Genomic DNA, 12,499 nt, shown 5'->3' with positions numbered 1-12,499 from the left:
CTTAGTATACTGCATTTTTTTAATGCTCTCTCTAGATTCACTATATCTCACCGGGATGGTGAGCAGTCTTGTGGTGGGCAACCTATCGCAGGCTATAGTGTCACTTTCACAGGACACACAATTAGTACAGTTGGTATGGTCTAGTTCACACCGGACAGACTCTCTGGAGATAGACTTAGATGACTGACATTTATGAGCCGTTGGTGGCTCTTTGTGGTGGCACATATGAGTAGTAGCTGTTGGGTCATCACGATCATCTTCTTCATATATGGTCCAATGTCGTCGTCTAGAGGAGTGAGTATATGCACACAGCACGTCTGCACCATCCCTGCACATCTGAGCCTCGACACCTCCATTGTACCCGTGAGTTCCGGGCTGGAGTTGAGTGTGCTGCCACTGCAGAGTCTATATCGGCTCCTTTGAGATAGTCCACTCCATATGTTTTGGTCTGTTGCTGTGTCTCTGTGTTGTTTTGCTTTTATCTATTGTTTCCTGTGTTTTCATTTTGTTTGGAGTGAGATGTCATGCACATTGCACTAGGGAGCACCCACTGTAGAGAGCACGACACACTATCCGCGCTACACATAGAAAACTTAGTTCGCTCGATTAAGGGTGCCTTCACAGTTAAGTGGAACTTAAAATCTTTTCCAAGTTTCAAAAAGGAAACAACCTAGCATCAAAGGCTTCAAGTATCTTGACTTCGAGCTTCGAGACAAGTCCAAAGAGGTATCGAAGTTAAGAATTCAAAGAAGGATCTCTCGAATTTCAAGCAGTGGCCTTTCAAGCACTTTAAACTTCAAAGCAATCAAAACTTTAGGTTTTTGAGCTTCAAAAGAATCTTTTCTCTCTCTAAATTATTGTAATTCAAAGCTTAAATGCTGCACTCCGAGCACAATTATATTGCAATGTATGCCCAAAATCTCATGTATCGAGATGACATAGCATTGTGCTTATGTGAGGAGATAGGCACTACCCTTGAAGAGTCTTCAAGTGGTAAGACCTTTCCATCTAGCACTTTGAGAGAAAAAAAATATCCAACTTCAAAAGGAGGAGCACCATCACCCTGCATTGCATCTAGCTATCAATTTCCTAGCCGTGCATCTAGTTTTTCATTCAATAAAGGTATCAAGAAATGCTACGAATGTAGAAATCCTAGACATTTTACAATTGAGTTGCTGGAGATCCAAACAAAGTATACACTGTGGAAAGATGGACATCCCTCTTCCAAGTATAGAAGCAGAAGCAGTAGCATCCATAGAGAAGCACTATAGAAGGGATGAACGTGAAGCCAGAGTCCCAAGACTTGGCAGAGTGGGGAGCTTTGTGAGTGGCAGTGACAGTTTGTAGGTGAAATATGGGTGAACCCTAGCCTCATTCTTGAAATCATCTTTGAGGACAAGTGTGTGTGGACAACTTGGTCCTTAAAGACTCGCGTTCGAAGGGAGGTGTCTTTGGCCTTCGTGGCACCATAGTGCATTGAGTCATTATAACCTGTGTGGTCTAGTCTTTGTGTTCTTTGTAGTTGGTCACTAGTCTAATCCAAAGTCCAAGGGGAGGTTTGTTGGGAATATGGCCTTTGACCTACACCTACAACTGGCGTGTGAGAATCACCTCTTCTATAGTCAACAATCTAGTCATCATGTAAGCATGTGAGGACACATGGCCTAGCACACATGGCAAATGAGTTGTACAAGAGTCCAAAAAGGTATCCTAGTCAGCCAAGCTTTCGACAATCTATGGAGCCAGTCTTGCCTTTTAGGAGTTGTCCCTTGACCCTTGGGAAAGATACCTATGTGACCCTTGAGAGGTGCATCTAGCCACTTGCAGCTACTATATGAGTAGCCATTTCTTGTATACTTTAATCATGTTCTTAGTTTATCATTAATCAAGTTGTCTTTTGAATCCACTCTCTAATCTATCACCCAAGTGTGGTAGATTGGTTATGCCATTTAAGTTTTTAAGAGGTCTTGAGTTCAACTCTCCTCGTCGGATAGATCTTTAAGGTCTCTTGGGATGGTTTCCTACAATGTTAAAATTTCTCTTCTCTTCTTCTTCTTCTTCTTCTTCTCTCTCTCTCTCTCTCTCTCTCTCTCTCTCTTTGGCATGCATATGGATGAGGCTACTGACTAGAATGAGAGGGATGGTGATAGAGAAGCACAATTGGTAGGGACATGGATTCCACTATTGTTATATGCTGATGATATTGTGTTGATTTCTGACTCCCCAGAGGGGATGCAGCGTCATTGAGATGCTTTGTACACATTTGCCCATGATAGTGGATTGTTTGTTAACTTGGGGAAAACCAAGGTTATGGTGTTTAACACCACACCATACTGGGTTAGGAGGTCAGCACCCATTTTTAGACCCATTTTTACATCCGGCCAAGAGACGGTGAAGTATATAGATGCATACAACTATCCTGGGGTAGTCTTCAGTGGACCGGTGTTTTCATTGACGAAGCAGCAGAGACTAGATTGACGAGAGCTTATGCAGCCTTGGGAGGATTGGAGAAGATGTGTTCTTAGGTTCAGTCTTAGGAACCTCGAACAAAGTTGTGGCCTTTTGACACTATAGTGGCTTCAGCTATGCTTTATGGGGTTCAACAGATTTGGGGACCCTTAGTGGATCACCATGGTAGATCTGGTAGCACTGATGGATGGAGATGTATGGAGAGGCCTCTAGTCCTATGATCTCTCGGCTGATTTGGGCTAAGGCCTCAATGCCACATGAGATTATTCGGGCCGAGTTAGCTGCCCCCCCTCTCGTAGTCGAAGCCCTTACTAAATCAATTTCCTTCATGTATAATTTATGGGACCTCCCCAGAGACAGATACGATCGGCTATCCCTTGAGTCATAGCTATAGGAAATGGCCATTTCCAGGTCCCCGTTCCCCGCTCACATCTCGAATTAGTTCCGGATCCCCGTTTCTTGTTTCAAACATGAGTATCCGAAACAAAGAATGGCATTTCATGCATGTTGCCGTTCCCCGTTCCCCGTTCCGATTTCCTGTTCCTGGTAACTATGCCTTGAGTCGTCCCGACAGCTAGTGCTACAGGGGGACACAACATGCTGGTATGGGCAGATGACATCATGGTTTCAGTCACATGGCTGCAACATGGATAGACTGCCTCCATTCAAGTACTCCTTGGATGCACCCTGCCTATCTCTCACACAGACAAAGATCACTAGACTCATACGTCAGGATTTGATTCAGCTAGATACCAGAAGCACATGGATACAACCGATGCAGGAGTTAGGCACGAAGATGGCTTTCTATAGAGAGCATCTTCTCCAACTAATAGAGGATGGATATGTGATTAGACAGGCCTATATGGACACTCATTTATCTATGGGATTTAATGTGCTAGTGGTTAAATGATTTAGGAGAATACCAACAGAGTTAAGGATATGCCAGTTGTGTCATATAGAGCCAAAGACAGAGTTACACCACATTTGTCATTATCCGGTATACTGTGAGATACGAGACCGCTCTCACTGTCTATTTAGAGAGAGCTTTGGACCGTTGGCTTAGGTTGTTTTTGCTAGAGTTGCACAGACTCATGAGGAGATCAGGAAGTGGGAGACGTTCACAAAGGGAGATCACTGACTTCTTTAGAGCAGGGACTCAGTATCCAGATAAACATGCTTCATAGCAGACTTCAGAGCCCACTTATACCAAAGGTATATTAGTTGACAGAGCGATGTAGCTTGGGAGAGCTAGACGCCCACGTCTATGAGGGCGACTACAACATCGGCGGAGGCTCCATTAGAGGATTAGGACTATTCTAGCATGACATGGGAGACGCCCAGTATTACTATTTACAGAGGTGGACGTTGATGAATTTCTTCAGCGATTGATGCAATACTTTCTCGGACAACGCCCGATGCCGGGCATCCTTGGACATTGATGATGATGATGATGATTTTAGTCTTTCACTTTACTTTATTTTTATTTTTGTACCCAGACATTGGATTAAATCCACTAGGATTGTATTAGTTTGGTCTCATAGGTCATTTTGGCCTTTTGAAGATGTATAATATAACATTTCATTTCTCTCTCTCTCTCTCTCTCTCTCTCTCTCTCTCTCTCTCTCTCTCTCTCTCTCTCTCCAGGCACCCTTGAGGTCTTTGACGCGGGTAGAGATTAGACTCATTTGTCAGGATCTGATCCAGCTGGACACGAGGAGGACATGGATAGAGCCGATACAGGAGTTGGGCATAAAGATGGCTTTCTATAGAGAGCATCTTCTCCACCTCACGGGGGATGGGTTTGTGATTCGACCTAGCTATATGAACACACATCTTTCTCATGGTTTGTGTTGTGCCATTGGCCAGATACGCACGTCCTCACATCAGCTCGAGATTGAGACTGGCAGATTCAGAGGGACACCAACAGATAGCAGGATATGCCGCTTGTGCCATCTAGAGCCAGAGACAGAGGTACATTACATATGTCACTGCACAGTGTACTATGAGATACGAGGCCGTTTTCATTGTCTATTCAGAGAAGGTTTTGGGCCTCTATCTAGGGTCATGAGTTATGAGGATCAGAGATGTCTTGGGCTATATCTACTTGAGTTACACAGGCATAGAGAAACTTTACCGAGGAGAGCCGAAGAGAGACAACCCTAGAGACAGATCACAGATTTCTTTACACTAGATAATGTACACCCAGAAGAACAGACAGAGGAGCAGCCAACAGTGGAGAGGTCGCCCGCACTACTGGCATTCTCATAGACCGAGCATTGGAGCTAGGGAGATCTAGACGAACCCGATGGAGAAGAGGAGCTACACAGTTTCGAAGGAGGCTACAGCAAAGGATTCGAGCCATACTTTTTCGTCGTCCAGAGTGCAGATGAAGATGGATCTCTACTTCCCTCCCATTTTGTCTACACATTGTACTGCTTAGTTCACACATTTCACGCCTTTCACCTTTTACACCTATCAGCTTAGCTTAGGACTCCGTAGTATTTATATTTTGTTATCCTAGTTTAATTTCTTTTGTTATCTTGACTTTGTATTAGATACACCGCATTGTAACTTTCTGGTCTCATAGGTCACTTTGGCCTTTTGAAGACGTTAATATAACATTTCATTTCATTTCATTTCTCTCTCTCTCTCTCTCTCTCTCTCTCTCTCTCTCTCTCTCTCTCTCTCTCTCTCTCTCTCTTTTGCATTGAGTAATTAATGTAATAGTTAGTGCTCTAATTAATTATGCCAAGATGAATGTCACACTTGCTAATCCCCCCTAATCCTTTCATAATGCACAGTTTCCTTCCAAGGTAGAAGTAAAGGTTAAAAAGCACAAGCTGAATAAGGGCGTGCAACGATGTGATTATAGAATGTAATCACCCGCCGGACGGATGATCCACTTGAACACACAAACTGTGACAGCTACACTCGAACTGAACATTATCAATCACACTTGCAAATTTGAAGTTGACATGGAAGAGGCGTAGTTCCCCTCCAGAGAGTATTGGTCCTCACTTTGAGCGCAGTTGGTCGTATGTTGTTTTTTATTAATCCGAGAGAGTACAAATGTTCTTCTGCGACCACACGCTTTGTATCTATGTTTCAGGACTTGCACCTGGCCTTAATTGATAGGCATTTGGCCTTCAAAAGAAACTCAAAAATCATTAGTTATGTTTACATGTGCTTAAAAGCACAAAAAACATCTGCTCTTAGTAACTCGGGCTGGTAAAGCAATCCAACATGAAATTGAGCCAGGTCACTACTGTCCGTACACCGTAATTAATGCCCCCCTTGCGAGAACAAGAACAAAGCTCAGTTGTGATACCACTGTAAACTTGTCGGAGGAATGATCCACTTGAAAACACAAACTTTAAAACACTGGAACGGTACAGAAATTTGAAGACTACATTGAAGAAGCATAGTTATCCTCCTAAGAGTATTGGCACTCAAGTCAAGTGCCCATGGTATTTCTTTATTTACTAGTCAAGAAAGTACCACTCAAAAGCAACTCAAAAATCATGAGTTATATTTACATGTGCTTGCAAGCACAAAAATCATCCTCTTTTAATAACTGAGGCCAGAAAAGCAAGCCAACTAGCCTTTTTCTAAGAAGCTGGGATGGAGGGGATAACTTGGGAGATAGTCCTTAGCGAAAAGATCGTCTTTGAGCCCCTAGACTAGAGGGGCTTTCCTCTAAAGTGAAAGATGATTGAGGTAGTAAGGTACTTGATTTGACAGGTTAAGAGAAGTATCTTCTAGATTTTTGGATGTAGTACATTCTACGAAGTTTGGATGGAGGGAGGTGACTAGGGAGATAATCCTTGGTGAAAAAATCTTGTCTTTGAGCCCTTAGACTAGAGGAGCAATCCTAGTAGAGCTCAGATCAGGCGTTTAGTTGTTGAGTCTGGTGCAGTGCGTGCTGTATAGTGCAGAGCCAATCCATTCTTGCCAACTGATCAATAGAATTATCGATAGAAGTTTTATGGTTAAGTCTCTTTGCATAGTCATAGGGTATTGAGACGGACAATATTCAGCCTAGGGACGTCTCGAAAGAAATCACAAGCGCATTGATGATGATTTAAGTGTATCAGAGACCCTCCGTATAGAGGTCAACACGGCTTGGATGTGATGACTAGATAGACAGATCCAATGCCTTTCTAATGTGACATCTGAGGTCCAGTGTGGACCAAGATAAGAATGTGAATGTGATGACTAGATAGACGGATCCAATGTGGACCAAGATGAGAATGGGAATGTGATGATTAGATAGACAAATCCCTGATGTGACATTTAAAGTCTAGTGTGGACCAAGATGAGAATGTGAATGTGGAATGTCTTCTGATCCGGTATGGATTAAGATGTGACTGCTCATCGTGAACTATGTGATTGATAATTGTTATGTGCATGCTTCATGAGTGTATTGTCTTGTGTGGATGGTCATTAGCAAGTCTACATGGAGTCAGTGTCTACTGATCTTTGGTGCTGTCGGTTTCGTAGACGTAATTGAGGGCGATTACTCTTCCTTTGGGGGGGGGGGGGGGGGGGGGGGGGGGTTGTCACAAACTGATTACATGGCATGTGACTCGATCGTAGCAGAGCAGAGGGCTAGAGCTGGCATGGAGGCCCGTAAAACATGGCACAAACTACGACGTAATGCTGACATGGTGCCCGTATGGACTGATGACATGTCAGTTTTGCTTGGGTTTTTGCATATGGTTTGATGACATGGCAGTTTTAAAAAGAGAGAGAGAGAGAGAGAGAGAGAGAGAGAGAGAGAGAGAGAGAGAGAGAGAGAGAGAGAGAGAGAGAGTTCAGGTTATCTAGGTTGGCTGTACTCTCTCTCGTATTATGGCACCATCTTTTTTCATTCCAGAGAATCTATGGCAAAAGAGTGGTGATTGTGTTGAGGCTCTCAAAGGCTTCATCGACTGCGTTAGATGTTTCTACGCTCGGTGGTTAAAATCCGAGAGTGGCTAGCCGTTGTGGATGAAGGAAAAGTGAAGGACATCATCGTTTTGGGTAGAGGTATTTTGGGCAGAGGTACTTTCATTGCTATTTTCTGATCACAGGAGCTTGCTCTAGGGTCGTCGGTCTCTCTCCTCACACTTTTGGGGTTAGACTGATCATCCTTGGTATACAATTTTACATTAGTTACTTTTGAAGGCAGATGTCAGGTCTCAAAGTATTTTGTTAAAATTGTTTTTCTAGAGCTACCTTTACAGTTTGATTGCCGCACATGTTGAGGCAGATGGGTTCTATCTTTGGCAATGTGCTCAATTCACACTGACATTTGTGCTATCTATTAAGGTGGCTACCACCCCTTCCAAAGAGTTCCTGAACACTATCACTTTGAGTGGAAAGGGATGTGACACTGCCGAGGATTGTGGTTACGGGCAGATTGAACCAGTGCCTTAGATGTCATTTGACGGGGCATCTGGCGAGGGATTTCTCTAGAGGAGGACAACAGAAAGAGACTAATTGTAGGAGGGGATGGACCTTGCAACAGAGTTCTATTTAGCATATTATGTACAGTAGTTGGACCCTACGGGATAACATGATAGAGCTTAGAGGGATCAAAGTAAGTAGCAACAGATTGACTTGCAGCAACATAGTGAACAGACACAGAGACAGAGATAGACATGTAAAGCCTGTCCTTGTTTATAGACGGGTAGCGAGACAGACGTTGGATGAAGTAGAGCAGCCCCGAGATTGACCTCTTGAGGAGAGGTTACCAGCTTAGGCAACAGGATTTTTCAGAGAGCTGGACTGACAGACTGAGCATCATGATCAGCAATTGGAGGCACCTCATAATCCTCCTGAGGTACTCCAGGATAGGCCAACATAGCAGCCTTTGGACTCTTTGGGGATCCAGTCATAGGTGCCTCTTACAGCAGGCACTATTGGGTGAGAGTAGGAAAGTGAGTCTCCTCAGTTAGTTGAGGTGTTTGATTATTCAACAATTTTTCCATCACCGACAAATGTTAGGACATCCATGATTTGCTTGCATGTATAAACCATGGCGATTCCCAGAGATTTCATTGAGATTTGGGCCACTATGTCTTGACATGTTCTTCCTACAAGTGTCTAAAGGACCACATATTTTTCATGGTCCGGAGAGATCACCTATGATCAAATTCAGAGTGTAGACACTACATGATATCTCTTGGACGAGGGAGGCTATTTATGATATCCTCCAGGAGTAGACGGTGATGGAGACCAGCTATTACATGGGATATTTGAGTGTGCAGATTTGTACAAGAGACATGTTAATGATGCCTTGGGGAAATTGGTTTGGTTAGAACTTGGTACCTTTCATTGGCTTTATTAACGTCTTCAAAAGGCCAAATTGACCTATGAGACAAAAGAGTTTACAAATCGTGAATCTGATACAATGCCTGTAAAAGACTGACACAACAAAACAAAACTGAAAACTGAAAAACTGAATTGAACTGAGCTAAAGGGAAATGGAACGAGAAGGAATGGGATGAAAGGCTGAGATGCTAGGATCAAGATCCTATCTTATGATATCCAACATCGGTCTTTAGCTGTAAGAGAGAGAAATGAAAATGAAATGAATTGCAATAATTACGTCTTCAAAAGGCCAAAATGACCTATGAGACCAAAAGGTTACATCCATGTGTGACTCTTGTACAATGCTAGGGGAACATAAAGATCAAAATAAATCAGGGCACCTAGAGTGGGTAGGTATGTAAGCCTATCCTCATCACATCATACATCAGTTCATAACATATGGGGAGGGGTACAATCACATGAGGGCTAATGAGGTGCACAACGGGGGAAGTAGACAATGGTGATCATCCCTTAAACTCTCTCATGGGTCTCTATAGTATAGCCTCTATGTCGTCCATGGTCAGCTCTTGGGCCGCGGCCGGGGGGGGGGGGGGGGGGTGCTCGATGTTGCTGCAGGAGAGAGAGAGAGAGATGATGATGAAATGAAATGATATATTAACATCTTCAAAAGGCCAAAATGACCTATGATACCAATCCGTTAAAAACGTGTGAATCTAGTACCGTGTCCGAGTATAGAAAAAGAGATACTAAAGTGATAGAGATGCCCAGTTGGCAGGGACATGGATTCCATTGTTTTTATATGCTGACGATATTGTGTTGACCTCTGACTCACTGGAGGGTATGCAGCGACACTTGGATGCATTACATAGCTTTGCGGAGGATAGTGGATTGTGTGTAAACCTTGGTAAAATCAAGGTTATGGTGTTTAACACCACACCGCAGTGAATCAGGAGATCAAAACCTACATTCACTTATGGTCAAGAGATTGTGGAGTACACATATGTATACACTTATCTTGGGATAGTCTTCATGGGGCCAAAATTTTCTTTGAAGAGAGCAGCAGAGACTAGACTAACCAGAGTGTATGCGGCCTTGGGAGGATCGGAGAGGATGTGTTCGCAGGTTCAGTTTCAACAAAGCTCTACCTCTTTTATACCTTGGTAGCTTCAGCTATGCTCTATGGGGTTCAGGTTTGGGGACCCTCTGTGGGTCAGGATGGGTGGAGAGGTATGGAGAGGCCCTTGGTAAATATGATCTCTTGGCTGATTAGAGCCAAGGTCTCCGTGCCACACGAGATCATTAGAGCGGAGTTAGCGCCCCCCCCCCCCCCCTATGGAGATAGAGGCGCTTACCAGATGAGTTTCCTTTATGCATAGGTTATTGGATACTACCAGAGACAGATATGCCAGATTGGCCCTTGAGTCCTTCAGACAATTAGCTTTACAAGGAGACACATCATGCTGATATGCATAGATGTCATCATGGTTCGAGATACATGGCTTCAGCATGGACAACTTACCTCCCTTCCATTACTCCCTTGATGCACCATCGTTGTCTCTTACATGGGTGGAGATTACTAGACTCATTCGCCACGACGTGACCCAATTGAACACCAAGAGGACATAGATAGAGCCGACACAAGAGTTGGGCACGAAGATGGCTTTCTATAGAGAGCATCCTCTCCAACTCACAAGGGATGGCTTTGTGATTTGACCCAGCTATATGGATACACATCTATCTCATGGGTTACAGTGTGCCATTAGTCAGATACAGACATCTTGACACCAGCTTGAGATTGAGACTGGTAGATTCAGAGGGATACCAACAACTAGCAGAATATGCCGCCTATGCCATACAGAGCTAGAGACGGAGACACATTATATATGTCAGTGCAGAGTGTATTACGAGATATGGGGTCGCTTCCAGTGTCTATTCAGAGAAGGCTTTGGACCCTTCTCGACAGTCATGAGCTATCAAGACCAGACATGTGTTGGCCTGTATCTGCTTGAGTTACACAGACACAGAGATAGTTTACTGAGGAGATCTGCAATCCCACAGATAGATTACTGTTTTCTTCACACCAAACACTGGATAGATAGAGGAGCAGCCACCACTGTAAAGCTCAACTCATGCTCACACCTGCGGTATACTCATTGATCGAGCATTGGAGCTAGGGAGATCAAGACGCCCATGACCGAGGAGAGGAACTTCACAGCATTGACGGAGACTACAACAGAGGATTCCAGCCATACTATCTCGACTTCCAGAGTACAGATGAGGATGGATTCATCACCCATTGTATCTTTCTCTTGTATTAGGCACCCATTCGCCGTCTTTACCATCTCAGTGGTAAAGAAGGTACTCATAGATGGGCATTGCTCAGGAGGATCTGGAAGTGTTGTGTGTCTAGGGAGCGTATATAAGGATGTTGCATATTTACCCCACACATCAGAATAAGTAATCGGTGAGGGGAGTGCTCATGAAAGAAACGCCATGCCTCTCCTGAGTCTCTATGAGAGAGAGAAAGAAACGCCATGCCTCTTCTGAGAGAGAGAGAGAGAGAGAGAGAGAGAGAGAGAGAGAGAGAGAGAGAGAGAGAGAGAGAGAGAGAGAGAGAGAGAGAGATTTGATTTGATTTAGTATTAACGTCCGCGGGGGGCCAAAAATGACCCAGGGGACCTCAAAGTGATACGTAGTCTCCCCTCACGGGGGTGTATGGTGTGGTGTGTGTTATTCTCTTTTTGTGTTCCTATGAGTGTCTTTTGATGCTTAAGTATGCGGGTGAGGTATGTTCCGAGAGCTGTAGGGGAGGGGTCTGTCTTGGATAATAGGTCCGCAAAGGTAGATCAACCGCTTAGAAGTGGTTGAAAATTAGCCTGGATGTGAGCGTATTTTGGGCATTCCAATGTCACATGTGCTTCATCTTCGGGAGCTTGCATTGTACATGATGTGCATATCCGTTTAGAAGCATGATGTGCATATCCGAGAGAGAGAGAGAGAGAGAGAGAGAGAGAGAGAGAGAGAGAGAGAGAGAGAGAGAGAGAGAGAGAGAGAGAGAGGGACATGGCAACTGTTAACTATGTCACGAGGACGTGGCAACTGCTAACTTTAGTTGTTGGTTTCTTTCCAAGGGGTTTTGTTTTATTTTTGAGACCCTCTTCTTGAAGAAGCAAACGGTCGGACATTGTATGGCCAATGTGAACGGTAGTTTCACCCGCAGATGGGTAGTGGTCGGCATTGGAATTTGTATGGTAAGAGGATGTTTAGGCTCAGAGCAAGACCATATAGTACCCCCCGTCGCACTTAGCAAGTTGGTGGATACTAGGAAGTGAACTCAATAAAGGCCTAAAGTCAAGGTGTGACTGCTAACAGAAAATACCCGACAATTGGGCCACATTGCATTTTTGGATGCGGTCCCAATGGGGATAGATGGTCAGAAGACCAATGGGGGCCCGACGGAAGCATCTCCTAAAAATTAGGGAATTGCTATTTTGGGGCGTGAAATGTGTTCGCGTCATTACCTTCGGTATGACCAGGGGAACATTTTATTACTCGTGCAAATTCAACTGATGCACCAGTTGAGAGATTTTTAAGGAAGAAGCCCAATGCGGAGAAATTGCATGCATGAGTGCCAAGTGGCACTTTTTGGTCAATTTGCCAAGTCTGGGAAAACAGAACTCGTAACTGACTTTTTGAAACAGTTTTGGAGGCTGAT

General features: G+C 44.1%; 1 protein-coding gene across 1 annotated transcript in view; it reads right to left on the bottom strand.

Annotated features, from left to right (window-relative positions):
* The window catches only part of LOC147444383 (ABC transporter G family member 35-like), a 71,491-nt gene that overhangs the window by 37,087 nt on the left and 21,905 nt on the right, over positions 1-12,499 (bottom strand). The gene's annotated exons all lie outside the window — the stretch shown is intronic.

This window comes from Adiantum capillus-veneris, chromosome 13 (genome assembly GCF_014529385.1).
Source record: "Adiantum capillus-veneris isolate H3 chromosome 13, ASM1452938v2, whole genome shotgun sequence".
In the NCBI taxonomy this organism is placed as follows: Eukaryota; Viridiplantae; Streptophyta; class Polypodiopsida; order Polypodiales; family Pteridaceae; genus Adiantum; species Adiantum capillus-veneris.
The sequence above is the reverse complement of the archived record's forward strand: the minus strand, read 5'-3'. Positions and strand labels throughout refer to the sequence as shown.